This window comes from Lampetra fluviatilis, chromosome 45, assembly GCF_964198595.1.
Source record: "Lampetra fluviatilis chromosome 45, kcLamFluv1.1, whole genome shotgun sequence".
NCBI classification, from domain to species: domain Eukaryota; kingdom Metazoa; phylum Chordata; class Hyperoartia; order Petromyzontiformes; family Petromyzontidae; genus Lampetra; species Lampetra fluviatilis.
This window is the reverse complement of record NC_136319.1, coordinates 2618342-2632971: the sequence shown is the minus strand read 5'-3', so window position 1 is coordinate 2632971 and position 14630 is coordinate 2618342. Positions and strand designations below refer to the sequence as shown.

General features: G+C 51.1%; 1 long non-coding RNA gene across 1 annotated transcript in view; it reads left to right on the top strand.

The window, feature by feature from the left end:
- LOC144947519 (uncharacterized) overlaps nucleotides 1-14630 on the top strand; it is a 543474-nt gene that overhangs the window by 123815 nt on the left and 405029 nt on the right. The window lies entirely within an intron of this gene.

The window sequence follows — 14630 nt, the reverse complement described above, 5'->3', positions numbered from 1 at the left end:
TCAGTGGGCGTTAGTCGCCAGGGTAGCTAAGTGGGTGTTTGTCACCCGAGATACTAAGTGGGTGTTTGTCACCCGAGATACTAAGTGGGTGTTTGTCACCCGAGTAGCTCAGTGGGCGTTAGTCGCCAGAATAGCTCAGTGGGCGTTAGTCGCCAGGGTAGCTAAGAGGGCGTTAGTCGCCAGGGTAGCTAAGAGGGTGTTAGTCACCCGAGTAACCAAGTGGGTGTTAGTCACCGAGTAGCTAAGTGGGTGTTAGTCACCCGAGTAGCTGAGTGGGTGTTAGTCACCCGGGTAACCAAGTGGGTGTTAGTCACCCGAGTAACCAAGTGGGTGTTAGTCACCCGAGATACTAAGTGGGTGTTAGTCACCTGTGAACGAGTTTGGTAAAATAAAGAGTGTGTTACCCGTGAAGTCGTCTCCCGCCGAGTTACTACATTACAACTGGCGTCAGAAGTAAACCTGTCTTCAAGAAGAATGGACACGAGGAAGACTACCCGTACCCACGAGCGAGGTCGGGAAGACGACGGCGTACCGGGGACACCAACCTCGGGAGGAGAGGACGAGGAGTTGCCGCCGATGCAGCACTTCGCGGTGATGGCCGACGCTCCGCTCGCCTCCGACACCAGCCTCCAAGACGCACACTCCAGGTTGGCGGAGTTGCTACTCGCCGCCGCCGCTGTCTTGGCGGACATCTCCGTTCCGGCGAGCGAAAAAACGGCTGCGGGGTTGGTGGAGAAAGCGAGGTTGGAGGGATCCCACCAAAAGGCGCTTCGCGCCAAAAGTCTGGAAGTTGCCGCCGTTTTTGAGGGGCCGCCATCGATTGGCGGGAAGCACGGACACCACGTGGCCGGAGACCTCCGCTCAGCGCAGCCCACGTCATCAGCGCGTGCCGGAGCTCTCCATTTTGCGCCTGACGACCGAGCCGACATTTTACACAACTACAGCGGAGCGCGGGAAAATCTCTCCGACGTCGACGACGATCGGGTCCTCCAGCAAAGATTGCCCGCGCTGTCGGCGTTCAAGGCGGATGGGGGCGACTCGGGAGCCTTCCAACGAAGGTTCCTCGCTCATCAGGAGATGTCGGGGTGGTCCGACACCACTGCCCTGCGTGCGTTGCCAGCGATGCTCGACGACGACGCGCTTGCAGCCTTCACATCTGCTGCAAGGTCGTCCCGCTCTACGCTCCAGGCCGCACTACGCCTGATGGCGAAGGTGTTCGGACCGCCCTCCACCTGTCGCCACCAGTTCTACGATCGGCGAAAGGTGGCTGGAGAAACGACGCTCGCCTATCGCACGGCGCTGCTCGCCATGGCGGACGCAGCTTTTCCCCGCATGGACAAGGAGGGGAAGGACGCCATGGTGACGGAGCAGCTGCTGGCGTTGGCCCACTAGTTGGGGGTCCCCATCAATGTGGCGGACGAAATGGATATCTGCTCCCTGGCGATCGCCACGAGAATTCACGCATACGAGGTCCTCAAACGCAAGCCGGGGGTCGTCTGCAAATTGGCGGGGAACGCGGCACTGGCCGCCACGATCGCCGAACCTCAGCCAGCTGCGGATCAGGAGCAGGCCTTCGCTGCATCGCGTCCGGGGGAGTGGAGAACGGGAGGTCGTTCGCCCACACGTTCATCCCGCAAGCTGGAGCAACCGAAACCTACGACGTCCCTCGTCGTCTGCTACAACTGCGGCCTTCGGGGTCACGTCGCAGCCGGGTGCCGGGCCCCGCGTCAGCGCGCCCCAGGACCACGTCGGGACGACGACCAGGCCCACAAGTCATCCCAACAAAACCCGGCAAGTCGCGGCACCTCACACGCTCGGTCCACAAACACGGCACATTCGGCTCGCCGCTTGGCGGTGGGGGGTTCGCGGCTGGGTGCCGGGGGTTCATTTCGGCGAGGGGGGTCCGTACACGGCCCGCAAGCAGTCGAATGGTCCGAATTGGCCCACAGGATAGTGGCTGCGTCGGCCGGGTCGTCCGTGGTAACGGGGTTTATTGACGGGGTTGAGGTCCGGGTGCTTGTGGACACGGGTGCGTCGGCCACTATCATTTCGGACCTTATTTATGACATTCTTCCCGTCCAAAGTAGACCCCTTCTGCCAGTGGACGTGCCATTTTATGCGGCGAATGGGGGATCCCTGGGGATCATCGGCCAGATTCGGGCGACTATTTGCATTGGTGACATCAAATTGGCGGGCCCTATTTTTGTATCATCATCGCTGGCCGTTCCCTGTTTGCTAGGTACGGACTTTTTGTCCAAAATGCCCATCAAAATTCTCATAGATCAGGCCTGCATTGAGCTTCCGTCAGGTCGGCGGGTTGCGTTCTTGACGAGCCCTACCAAAATACGCACGGTTTGTGCGACGGTGCAGGCGCTGGCAACTCAGACTGTACGGGTGCCCCCGGGATCGCAAATGTTGGTACCCCTTCGGTTGAGGAAACCACTCGAGGTGGGTGCGGAGGCACAGGGGGTGCTGTTGGGGCCGTCTAACAGGGCCAGAAGGGGCCTCGACTTAGCGGTTGCTCAAACCATGGTGAGAGGGGACAGTGAGCCGTTCGTAATGGTCCTGAATACGGGGTCGCGGCCGGCCGTAATTGCGCAGGGAACGGTGCTGGCTCACGCCGCGCCGCTACCCGTTGAGGAACGGCTCGTGGCTCAAGCAGATTTCACTGTCGAGTCGCATCCTCCAAGTGACGAGGGGACAGAGTGGTTGGACTCGTTGTGTGCCGGTTCTGCTAACTTGTCCAAAGTGCAATTGGGAGTCGACGCTCCCACGGGGAGGGATTCGCTGTTGTCGTTGCCCCTCATTGAGTGGGGCCATCTCCAAATGTCCGACAGCTCCCTACTTACGCTACGTCGAAAAGTTGGCGCTCCCGAGGTAGGGGATGCGCGGGTCGGTTCCTGGGTGTGCAGACAGGGCCTTTTGATGAAGTGGGACAACATGTCCCGGCGTCACGTGCTCGTTGTGCCTGTTGCTATGCGGGGTAGGGTCGTTCTGGCAGCTCATGAACGGCTCATGCATCTGGGTTTTCACAAAACGCTCGCCCTAATCCAGCGAGACTATTATTGGCCGGGAATGGGTAATGACGTGGCGAACATTCTTAAGGGATGCGTAGGGTGCGCCAAAAGAAAACCGCCACCATTGGCAGCTAATCCACCGCTGAAATCCATTCAAGTTTCGCGCACAAACGAATTGGTTGCGTTGGACATCTTGGGGCCCTTTCCTGCTACACCGAGGGGAAATAGGTTCCTGCTGGTTGCCGTAGAATACTTCACCCGATGGCCCATGGCATGGCCACTCGCCAACCAGTCGGCTGCAGCGGTGGCGGACGCCTTCGTCCAGGGTTATGTTTTGGACAAGGGCGCCCCCGAACACTTGCTGACGGATCAAGGAAAGCATTTTTCGAGCGTTTTGTTGCGCGAGGTGTGCGACCTGTTGGGTACAAAGAAAGTGCGTACTTCCCCCTACCACCCGCAGACTGACGGGATGGTTGAGCGTCTGAACAGGACGATTACGTCTATGCTGTGCCAACAGGTCTGCGACGATCAGGTTGATTGGGACTTACAGGTGCCGGGGGTACTCGCGGCCTATCGAATGGCCCCTCATGCGGCGACGGGGTTTTCCCCATTTTTTCTTATGTATGGGCGGGAGGCCGATCCGGCCATGGACGTCCAACTGGGGATTTCCCAGCCACGTGCAAAATCAAAATTGGCAGACCACATCAAATTTAATATCGCCAAATTGACTGAAGCGCGGGAGGCGGCGAGGTTGAATTCGCGGTCTCGGCAAATCGCGAACGAGAGATTGCATGGGCGGAGGGTGCATACGCATGATTGGAAACCAGGCGATAAGGCCTGGCTGCATTGTCCACATGCACCGTTGGCTACGTCCCCCAAATTGTTGAGACCTTGGAGGGGACCGGTGGAAATTGTGCGGGTTGCACGACCCCAGAGTATACAGATTAAATGGGAAAAACGCCGTTGGTACGTGCACCCCTCCCGACTGAAGCCCTATGCGGCACCGTGTGACCCCGTTCTGTGCCGTAACGACCGGGCGTGTGATGTGACCGTCGACTTGGGGAGGGAGGTGTCGCAGGCTGCTCCTCACGTGTCTCCACCTGACCCACCCCCAGGTGCCTCGGGCTTGACGGCTGCTGACCGTCGGGAACCTGAACCCCGCGGCACGCACGGGTCCTCGATGCCTGGCCAATGTCTTCCTGAACTGCCGGCACCACCGGACGTTCAACCGCGTCTGGTGCCGTACGACGGACCGGCAAGGCGGACTCGGGCTAGGGCACAACAATTTTCATGAAGACATTTTTTTTTCGACACCGAGCTCGCCCGGTGTTCCCCTCTGCCGGGGTAATGTCCCATTGTAGGGACGCTCGGAAAGAATGGGACGCTGCACGAGTCGAGAGAGAAAAAAAAAAAAAAAAAAATTCCATTTATTTTTCTTTCTGCATACACATTGCTATTGTCACTCGCCGGATTGTATATATTGTTTTGTTGTCGCGGTGGCATTGGTTGATGGTTGCGGATGGTAGTGTTCGCGTTGTGTTGTGTTGTTACGTTAGTTGTTGTTCTTGTTGTTGTGTTGTGTTACGGGGCACACAGGGGGGTTTGTATATTTTTATAGCAGCCGGGTCGGCTGCGAGCTATGTGGTAGGGGGTGATGTAGTGGTGGTGTTGACGTGCGCCGACTGTGACAGTGATGGATCACGGGGCGGCGCGGGGTGCGGGGTTGGGCACGCGTTGTGGGCGTGGTGTGGACGCGCGCGCCGGGAGTGACAGATGACGGGGCGGCGCGGCGTGGGTGCTGAGGCACGCTGAGATGTGGGAAAACAGGATCGTAGCCAGCGCCCAGTGGTTGGTCGAATAGGATGGGTGCTCGCAGCGACGTCCGCAGGTGGGGTATAAAGGGGGACGCGCGAGAGCACTCGGGGAGAGTTACCCAGTTGAAGACCAGAAGACGGAGCTGAAGACCTAGTGCCCCGAGACCCCTAGTCCCGCCGTCCTTGTGGGGACCGGGGCCCTGTGTGGCTCGGAGGCGAGACTGTGGGACCCGGGGTCCGACGCCCACGTGGGTCGGGCTGGGGACCCACAGTCAAGACGGACACCCCGGGCAGGGAGTGTCCCGAGTAGCTCAGTGGGCGTTAGTCGCCAGGGTAGCTAAGTGGGTGTTGGTCACCCGAGTAGCTCAGGGGCGTTAGTCGCCGAGTAGCTAAGTGGGTGTTGGTCACCCGAGTAGCTCAGTGGGCGTTAGTCGCCGAGTAGCTAAGTGGGTGTTGGTCACCCGAGTAGCTCAGTGGGCGTTAGTCGCCAGGGTAGCTAAGTGGGTGTTTGTCACCCGAGATACTAAGTGGGTGTTTGTCACCCGAGATACTAAGTGGGTGTTTGTCACCCGAGTAGCTCAGTGGGCGTTAGTCGCCAGAATAGCTCAGTGGGCGTTAGTCGCCAGGGTAGCTAAGAGGGCGTTAGTCCCCAGGGTAGCTAAGAGGGTGTTAGTCACCGAGTAGCTAAGTGGGTGTTAGTCACCCGAGTAACCAAGTGGGTGTTAGTCACCGAGTAGCTTAGTGGGTGTTAGTCACCCGAGTAGCTGAGTGGGTGTTAGTCACCCGGGTAACCAAGTGGGTGTTAGTCACCCGAGTAACCAAGTGGGTGTTAGTCACCCGAGATACTAAGTGGGTGTTAGTCACCTGTGAACGAGTTTGGTAAAATAAAGAGTGTGTTACCCGTGAAGTCGTCTCCCGCCGAGTTACTACATTACATATGTAATCAACTGAGGCAATGAGTCTAGTGCCGTCTGCGTAGCGATAGTGTTTGACGCCAAAGCTCTTAATGAGGCAGCCAATAGGAGATGCGTAGGCCGTGAGCAGCACGAGGCCGAGGTCAGAATCGTGAGAGACTCTCCATGGGAGCTCGGTTTCCGCAGACAAAGACTCCCCGCTTTGACCGATAAACTCCGGCAGCCTGAGCAGTCGGACATCATCTACCGTCGGGTTGGACCGCTAATAATGAAGTGACATTCTGGGAGGCCAATGGAGGAGAGTGGCTAACAGTGTCCATGGTGAAGATATGCCAAGGCTAATCTAGTGATGTGAATTAAATATCTGGTCACGTCTAACATCATTGACGAGTTAATAATTAAATGGGCCTCATTCCCACTTCACCAACCCGGATTGTATTTTTATGCTCTTATGTATTTGTAATATGAAGATATATCCGGCTCACTGACGTCTCACAACTCGTCATGATGATTGGCTCTGCCGGTCCTGGTCTATAGCCGATGGGGGGAAGCCTAGGGGCGTGGCCCTGACGTAATGGATAGGTGACAGCTGTAAGTAGAGGATTGGTTCTGCTGGCTTTGGCCACAGCCAATGGGGAGATGAGTCAGGGGCGTGGTCCTGGGAGCCTACCAGGGAGTCTGGAATATTCCATGGAGGCTAACCAGGATTGGTGGAAAGGTACCACGTGACCCGGATATTAAATAGGGGTGGAGACGAACGACACGTGGTCAGAACTGGAACGAACGGAGGAGGCCACGCGGGAGCGGGGCTCCAAGTTGCCACGTGGCAGTGCGTCTCTCTCTCTCTATCCCTCTCACGCTGCCTGTCAGCAGCATGAAGGAGAGCTGTACTGAAAAGTGAATAAAAGACCGGATTCCAGAAGTCGCCTCAACCACCTTTATTACATATTTATCCCGAGAAAGCAATTTTCGTTAATTTTAACGTTCAAGTATCCACATCCGCTCGCATTCCAAGTGCATTGTCTTCGGTTAGGCTGCGCGTTAAAGAACGCACTGCTGACATCTTAAGGCGTCACAGTAGAAGTAACTCATTCATCCAGTAGACGATAACAAAAAACATCTGGAATAAATATCGATTGACCTTGGGGCAATGTTTGCCACTTCGTTCCGAGGTTCCACGACTGCCGGTGCTGTCACCGTTACTGTTCTGTTTACTGCACAGTCGACGTTCACCATCCTCGGACATCATTCACAAGGTTAGGCTCATTTTGGGCAAGTGTCATTTTTAAATCCTTTATATTAAGTTCGCTTGCTTGCTTAGGACCGTGCAAATCTTTCGGTCGTTTTTTAACCCACTTCCCGTGATCCAATCGAGCTGACATTTTCCACACAGACTCGTTGTGCGTGACAATTAATGTTCGTGAAATTTTTTTTCAAAAATTTTACACTTTTTACGACATAAATATCATATTTAATTACCAATTGCTTAATGGTTTAATGCAATCATCTGACCCATAGGTGGCAGCCATCTCAAGCCAGAGGACGAGAGGACTCGAGCCGCCACGCATATAAAGGATTTATAGTGAAAAACTTTGATTTTACTGGTTATACTTATTCCCAATATAAAAATTATACCGCATATTATTTATTATTTTTATATTACCAGGTAAGGTCCACTGAGCTACAATGGACAGTTATTTTACGGAAGCGACCTGGCCACATTTAATAGCTCAACAAAGTCGCAAATTACATGCAAATTTCAAACAGCCAAATTCTCTGAGCATGTGTTAATTCTAAATATGGACCGAAAAACTGGATGAATCCAGATGAAAGTACACGTACATTCAAACACCAAATATACAGGCGTCAGGTTCGGGATCGAACACCACGACCTCGTGCATACCAGGCAAAGGAGTTAACATCTCACCACCATGGTGAGATGTTATCGCAATTGTGATTGCACACAGCAGCTTCAATCATCGCCTGCTACTGGCAGACATCTGCACCAGTTTAAGCTTGCAGAAGAGACTCATTCTGGTTTCTCCAGTTCTCGGCAGGTTAAACTTTTAAAACCTATTCATGTACCCACCTGGTGACAATCAGAAATACATCAAGGGAGTTACCGAGGCAGAGTTGATGAGGGGGATTCCAACAAGATTTTTGGCAGGGGGCAGGTGAAGTTACGTAGAGAGTTGTAGATGTTGTGGAAATATATTATACGAGAGTAGCCACCAACCGAGACTAACTTAAAGACCCACACATGTACATGAACGAGTCTCCAAGACCCACTCAGAGGAATCCGTAGACTTATAGAGACCCATTGATGAACATTGAAATGGGTCAGCAGCAGACGCTGGGAGAACGGAGTTATCGGATTGGAATGAGCAGGCTGGAGGCAAGGGTTGGTGGATCACAAACTCTAAACTGAATTACCTGTGGGCATCGAGATGGCGACGTCATGGCTTGCCAGGAAAAGATGGCGGTACAGCAAGTGAACAAATGTCATCTGTACAGGAATTGTTATTGCCCCAAACCTGCTAATCACACACTTTCAAGTGTTCACATTCGCTCGTAATCCAAGTGCATTGTCTTCGGTTAGGCTGCACGTTGAAGAACGCGCTGCTGACATCTTAAGGAGTCACAGTAGAAGTAACTTTTGTATTTCGTATTGAACGCCTTAAATGGCCACTTTAGCACCTAGAGAATGCTTGAGAAACGTGACAGTCAACACGCAGCCCAACCCAGACAACCACACGTGGAGTATTTGTATTTGATGGGACTTAGTGCACCTCATTTATTCAGTAGACGATAACAAAAAAAACATCTGGAAATTTAGGGACATCTGAAAAATGTCAGGCAGACTTCAAGAAATATCAGACAAGAAGCATGCATACTATGCATGGTGAACTTACTATATCTGCGTTTTTAGGCAGTCTCGATTACTTTTGAGACGATAGACTATACCCTCATTGTCCCCAAATAGCCTGAAATATCTTCTTGGTTATTTCGGTAAAGTCACGTAGAAGGGAAGTAATAAAATAATAAAAATAAAACATAATTAAATAATTCTCACGACGTTTCGGCCACAACGCAAGCAGCCGTCCTCAGGTGAAAACTAGGTCTGTCGAGGCGACAACGTCTGAATGAAACAGCACACGTGCTTGGAGCATATATATAAGCTGGGTTGAAAGGGGGGGGAAAGGGCTCCTTGACAAAATAATTTGCATATCAAGAGGAATTTAGCATATTTATGGGAAATGAAGGTATGTGATTAGTACTTATGCCCGTGCATTATGCAAGATTAGCAGCATCAAAGGGAGGGGATATGGGAAATGCAGGTATGTGATTAGTACTACTTATGCCCGTGCATTATGCAGGATTAGCAGCATCAAAGGGAGGGGTTATGGGAAATGCAGGTATGTGATTAGTACTACTTATGCTCGTGCATTATGCAGGATTAGCAGCATCAAAGGGAGGGAATAGGGGTAGCATTAATAAGGGGAAGAAGTGTTAATAGTATGTAGCTGCAGTAACTAAAACCACCACGTAAATAACTAAAGTATAAACTACATAGTATCATCAGTATACTAAATATACTCTACAATAAGCTGAGTTACTAACAGTAAGTAATACATTACAATTCTATGTCGTAAAAAATATAATATGCTTCCATCTATACTTTATTCTCTTACATCACACGAGTCTACACCGTACTATATACTGACCTAGACAAACCCAACATTAAATTATATACTGTATTGCTTTTTAGGAAAAAATAAATTATATCTAATTACCAATTGCTTAATGGTGGCAGGCATTCATCTGACCCATAGGTGGCAGCCATCTCAAGCCAGAGGACGAGAGGACTCTAGCCGCCACGCATATAAAGGATTTATAGTGAAAAACTTTGTTTTTACGGGTTAATTTTTTATGGCAGTGCTATTGATGTGTTGGGTTGTTTTGAAAAACGATAAAGATTACAATTCGTAAAGCGCAGCGCATTGGCAGTAGAACACGCACACAGACTGAAGACGCTTCACCACCATCTTGATCAGCATCACTCGGTGGAGCCCACCTGAGTGGAAGCCTTTTGAAGGGAGGGGGGGGGGGGTTGGTGGATCACGAACATTTGTGAAACTCAGAAATAGCTGAGGCTGCAAAGTAGCCAAATGTTGCACATGAAGCGGGTTCGTTAAACCTTCTGTGTGGCACTATAAGTGCCTTGCCTCCATCCGTCAGTTATTTTCCGATTGCTAGGCTGGACATTGATGTGGGTAGAACAGAGTAGAGCAGTTCAATCCAATGTTGTACTACAATATTTGCCTCTGTCTATAGATACCACGTTTACAATCAACCTGTACTGAAGGCGTGGTGAAGTATGGCCAAACAACACCCACGATCCGCACGGCCTATAAACACTAGAAATTATTTATTATGAATAACTGCGTGCGTTGAAATTGGTGGCTCATAGATGAATAGCTCAGTCCATAGCATAAATCCCCAACTTTACCGATCTCTCTCGACATCTTTACCCCTTTTTATTCCACTATCTAAAGCCTTCAGTTTTTTTGTTGTCATTCATAAACTTCTCCACAGACTTTCCAACCACTTTTTTTTACCCTCCATAGCACGGGCTTTTTTACCCTCCATAGCACGGGCTGTGGCAATGCGTGCCTGAAATCCAGCACTGGATTCGATTGAGGAGGGAGGGATCCCCTATAATCCAGGCGAATCACTCCCTTCCCCTGGACACTGAGGTCATCATACCCTGGCTTGCCAGCAGATGGCAGTACAGCAAGTTGATTCATCTCCACCTGCTCCATCGCGTAAGATGTGTCTGGGTACTCGGGTTCATCATTAAACTTGCCTCTCCTCATCCACTCGAGCAGCTGCGCTGTGAGAAACTCAGCAGCGTTGCTACTCACGATCCCTCACATCCATTCTCATTGACGTACGCACACTCCTTCACTTTTATATTGTAGCTCGTGTGCCGACATGCAGAGGGTTTTATCACGCATGGTTAATTTGATTTAAAAAATATATTCCCAACAGCAGTGATTTCCTACGTACTTTATGTGATGTACAATGGGTGGGTGGCGTTCGTGCGATTGAAAAAGTTCATCCAAACCACACCGGATTGTCCACCCGACGCTGGGGGGAGGAGCCGTCTCGAGCACGCCCTGTCCACAGGACGTCCACAACGCGCCCAGTGTCTCTCTCTACTCTGTGCTCTGTACAAAAAGGCAGCTACTCACACTCGCCTGCCCCTAACATCCACCATGTAACAAGGGGGTGAACACCGAAGCATTTATTATTTATTTTATTTGCTTGTTGTTTATTTTATTATTCATGTATTATTAATAAATTGTTCATTTGATTGAAATTAGTACATATTTTATAAACATTATTTCCTAGTATTATTTTATTTAAATTATGACGTAAATTACAAATATTTATTTTATTATTAACTTATTATTCATAAATAATTCACTTTATTAAGATTATATAAAAGTTATATTTTTTTATGCGTCAATTCACGTAACGTATTCATTTTATTTACAATTGTATTATTCATTCATATTATTAATTTTATTCCTAATTGCATTTACGCATTATTCACTTTATTTGATACTTAATGTTCTGATATTCGTTGTGCACAGTTGCAAGTTGACCCACTGAGGTCGTGACGGGTTTCTTTTGTTCCATTCCTGTTGCTCTGTGGCCCCGACACCATTCCCGTGCTGCTGTGATGTGCACCGATTCCCACTTCATTGAGGGCGATGTTGGCACGCAGACTGAAGATCGATTGAAGATCGATTGAAGAGGACAATTGCACATCCCTTTGTGTCCAGTCAATGTCTCGTTACTCGAACACATTTGTAAAACCTTACCCATGGCTCGAGGAGTATCCTGAAGCTCATTAAATAACTTAACAATTATTATTGAAATCTCAGCTCCACCGCGACGAAGAATGAAAGCTGTCAATGCTCCTCGCATTTCCGCTTTCAACTGAAGAAACTTCAAATCTTGACGATGCTCCCAGCACCTGGAGGGAACGTCACAGACATCGCGCTGATCAACAAGGGGCAGAACCTGAAAGCGCAACGGAGAAAGGCACAAACCCGTAATCTGCACACCGCACTCCGACATGCACGCCGCTCACCAATCCAAGCGCTACAGTCCAGGCTCAACCTTGCACAGCTTCCCAGATCTGGAAGAAAAAACAATCGGCGACATTTTGGGTTGATTTGACCACAGCCTCTTTTGAAATCTCCCGCGCACTTTCATTATTCAGCGCACCCCGCGAATCCCTGCGGTGGAGTGGCAGCGCCCTCGCGTGGCGCGCACCAACACCGCTCCAGGCACCGCCGGGACCCAAACGATGTCTGGGAATCGGTCGCGATTCGTGACTCGGTCCGCAACTCTGGGCCAGTGCCCACAGTAAAACAAATTAACTCCACGTGACCCCCAACATCCCCATCTCCCCCACCCCCTAGGGGTCTCTCGCATGACAACCCCCAAGCCCCCCCCCCCACCCAAACAACCCCCACCTCACGCAGCCTTCCCTAGCAGGGAGGGAGTGGAGGTAGCGGATGGAGGGAGGGAAGGGAGGGAGGTAGTGAAAAGAGTGGAGGGAAGGAGGGGAGACCGGTGTTGTGTGGGGAATGTGATCAGAGTGAAGTATTTATATACTTCACTCTGATCGCACAAAGTCCCCACCCATAAATTCGGCATCACCCAAAGATTCTTCCTCACTGCTCCGCTCCCCCATTTGTGTTTTTTTTGGACCCAGCCCAAGCGGTGCCAATGGAGGATCGCGCATCAACATTGGACCAGCACCACGGTGCGTCACGTGGCCCCGTCTAGCTACTACCACTACCACACCGCTGCCATCACACCAGCACCACGGTGTGTCACGTGGCACCGTCTTGCTGCTACCACCACCACACCGCTGTCATCACACCAGCACCACGGTGTGTCACGTGGCACCGTCTTGCTGCTACCACCACCACACCACACCGCTGTCATCACACCAGCACCACGGTGTGTCACGTGGCACCGTCTTGCTGCTACCACCACCACACCGCTGTCATTGCACCAGCACCACGGTGCGTCACGGGGCACCGTCTAGCTACCACACCGCTGGTCATCACACTAAGACACATTTATTTCTTAATATACATACACATATTTTTATATATTTTTTCCAAGCATTTTGATACTTATTTATTTATTAATTCATGTATCTTATATATAAAAGTATCCGCGCACGCGCTTGCGAGAAAAAAAATTGCCAGCCGGCACGCCCTAAGCCCCACGGTGGGAATAGGCTATTCATACTCTTCGTTCTTTCGGTAAAGTCACGTAGGTAAAAAATGAAATTAAAATTAATAAAAATAAAACAATAAAATCACGACGTTTCGGAGGCAACACAAGTCTCCGTCATCAGGTGGGACCGTCACAACCAGATTTGCTGCATCAAGTGAGGCAAGGATTCAAGATGCAAGCCCTTAAATACAAGTTGAGGGGGAGGAGAGGGGGGGGGAGCTTATCAGAATGTGGTAGCCAATGAATGGAACGTATCGGAAGGGAGTGGGCGGGGCTAAAAGAAGGCACGAAGTGCTACGTAGAACGTATCGGGAGGGGAGCGGGGCTAAAAGTAATGAGAGCTCGGGTAGAGCAGCTACATTATGGGACCTCCTTTGCCAGGACCAAAATATGAGAATAGATTTTCCACTTTAATCTGGCAACTAAACAGGTGTCAAGTTCTTAAAATCAATGCATATATTATCAGAGTGTGTGTTTTGTTTGCATTCTGACCACAAGTATTGTGATTAATGCAGACATTATTCCTTGTAAAAGGTTTCAGTTTGGTATATTAACATCTTAACACCTAGAAAAGAGAGGAAATGTGGGGGTCGCTGGCCCCCGAGATCCCTCCCTCGATAACGCTAACGGCCGGGCTAACATCATTACTCGCCCCCCCGCTGCTAGGCGAACCGCTGCTGGGTTCTTCACCCATGGGGTGGGAGCCGTCGCTCGAGGGTTCCCCTCCACCGCGGGTCCGCGTAGTAGGCATGGTTAATTACCGAGTAGTATTACGCCCCCTTTACACTACCCCGATACCTCCCTTTCCTAATCGCGCACCTGTGTCCTACACATAGCGAACGCACGCCCACACCCACACACAGCTCCACACGTGACACCCTCTCTCGCGCCGCTCTGCGCAGCGCTCCCACGTGGCGAACCACTGTGTACACAGCACCACACGCGTTCACACTTCTCAACGAAACCACACGAGGCCACGATCAGCTATTAATTATTTATTTCCGGATACCTCGGAATTGATGTTAAATCAGTATGAATCGACGAGGCTGGCCTATTCTACTACCCCTGGGGAATTGATGTTAAATCAGTATGAATCGACGAGGCTGGCCTATTCTGCTACCCCTGGACCTATTCCCTATTTATCGGCTTATGATACTAATTATCCTTCTCACTCACGGTTAGGTGCCCACGGCGGTCCGTTGATCCCTTCCTCGCTGCGTACCTCGATGCGTCGCACGGACGTCCGGGTCGTTGGGCTGGAGAGCGTCTCGTGGCCTGATTCTGGAGCAAGAGAGCGATTTACCCGTTTTCGCCCCCCTTTTATCGTCCCTACATCAAAGAGATGCTGCTCCGCCTGTTGTGGTGCCCTCCCAGTTTTTCTTTAACAATGGGCGCGCGCCAGTCAGGGCGTGTGCGGCGGTTCCGGGGCGCCTTTGCTATGCTAATAAGATGCGCTGCGTGTTGCGGCGCTTATTCTAATTATGCTCTTCCTTATGCCCCTCTGCTTGCCTCGTCGATGCGTGCGTGGGAGTGGGGGGTGCGTTTCAAGCGCAGTG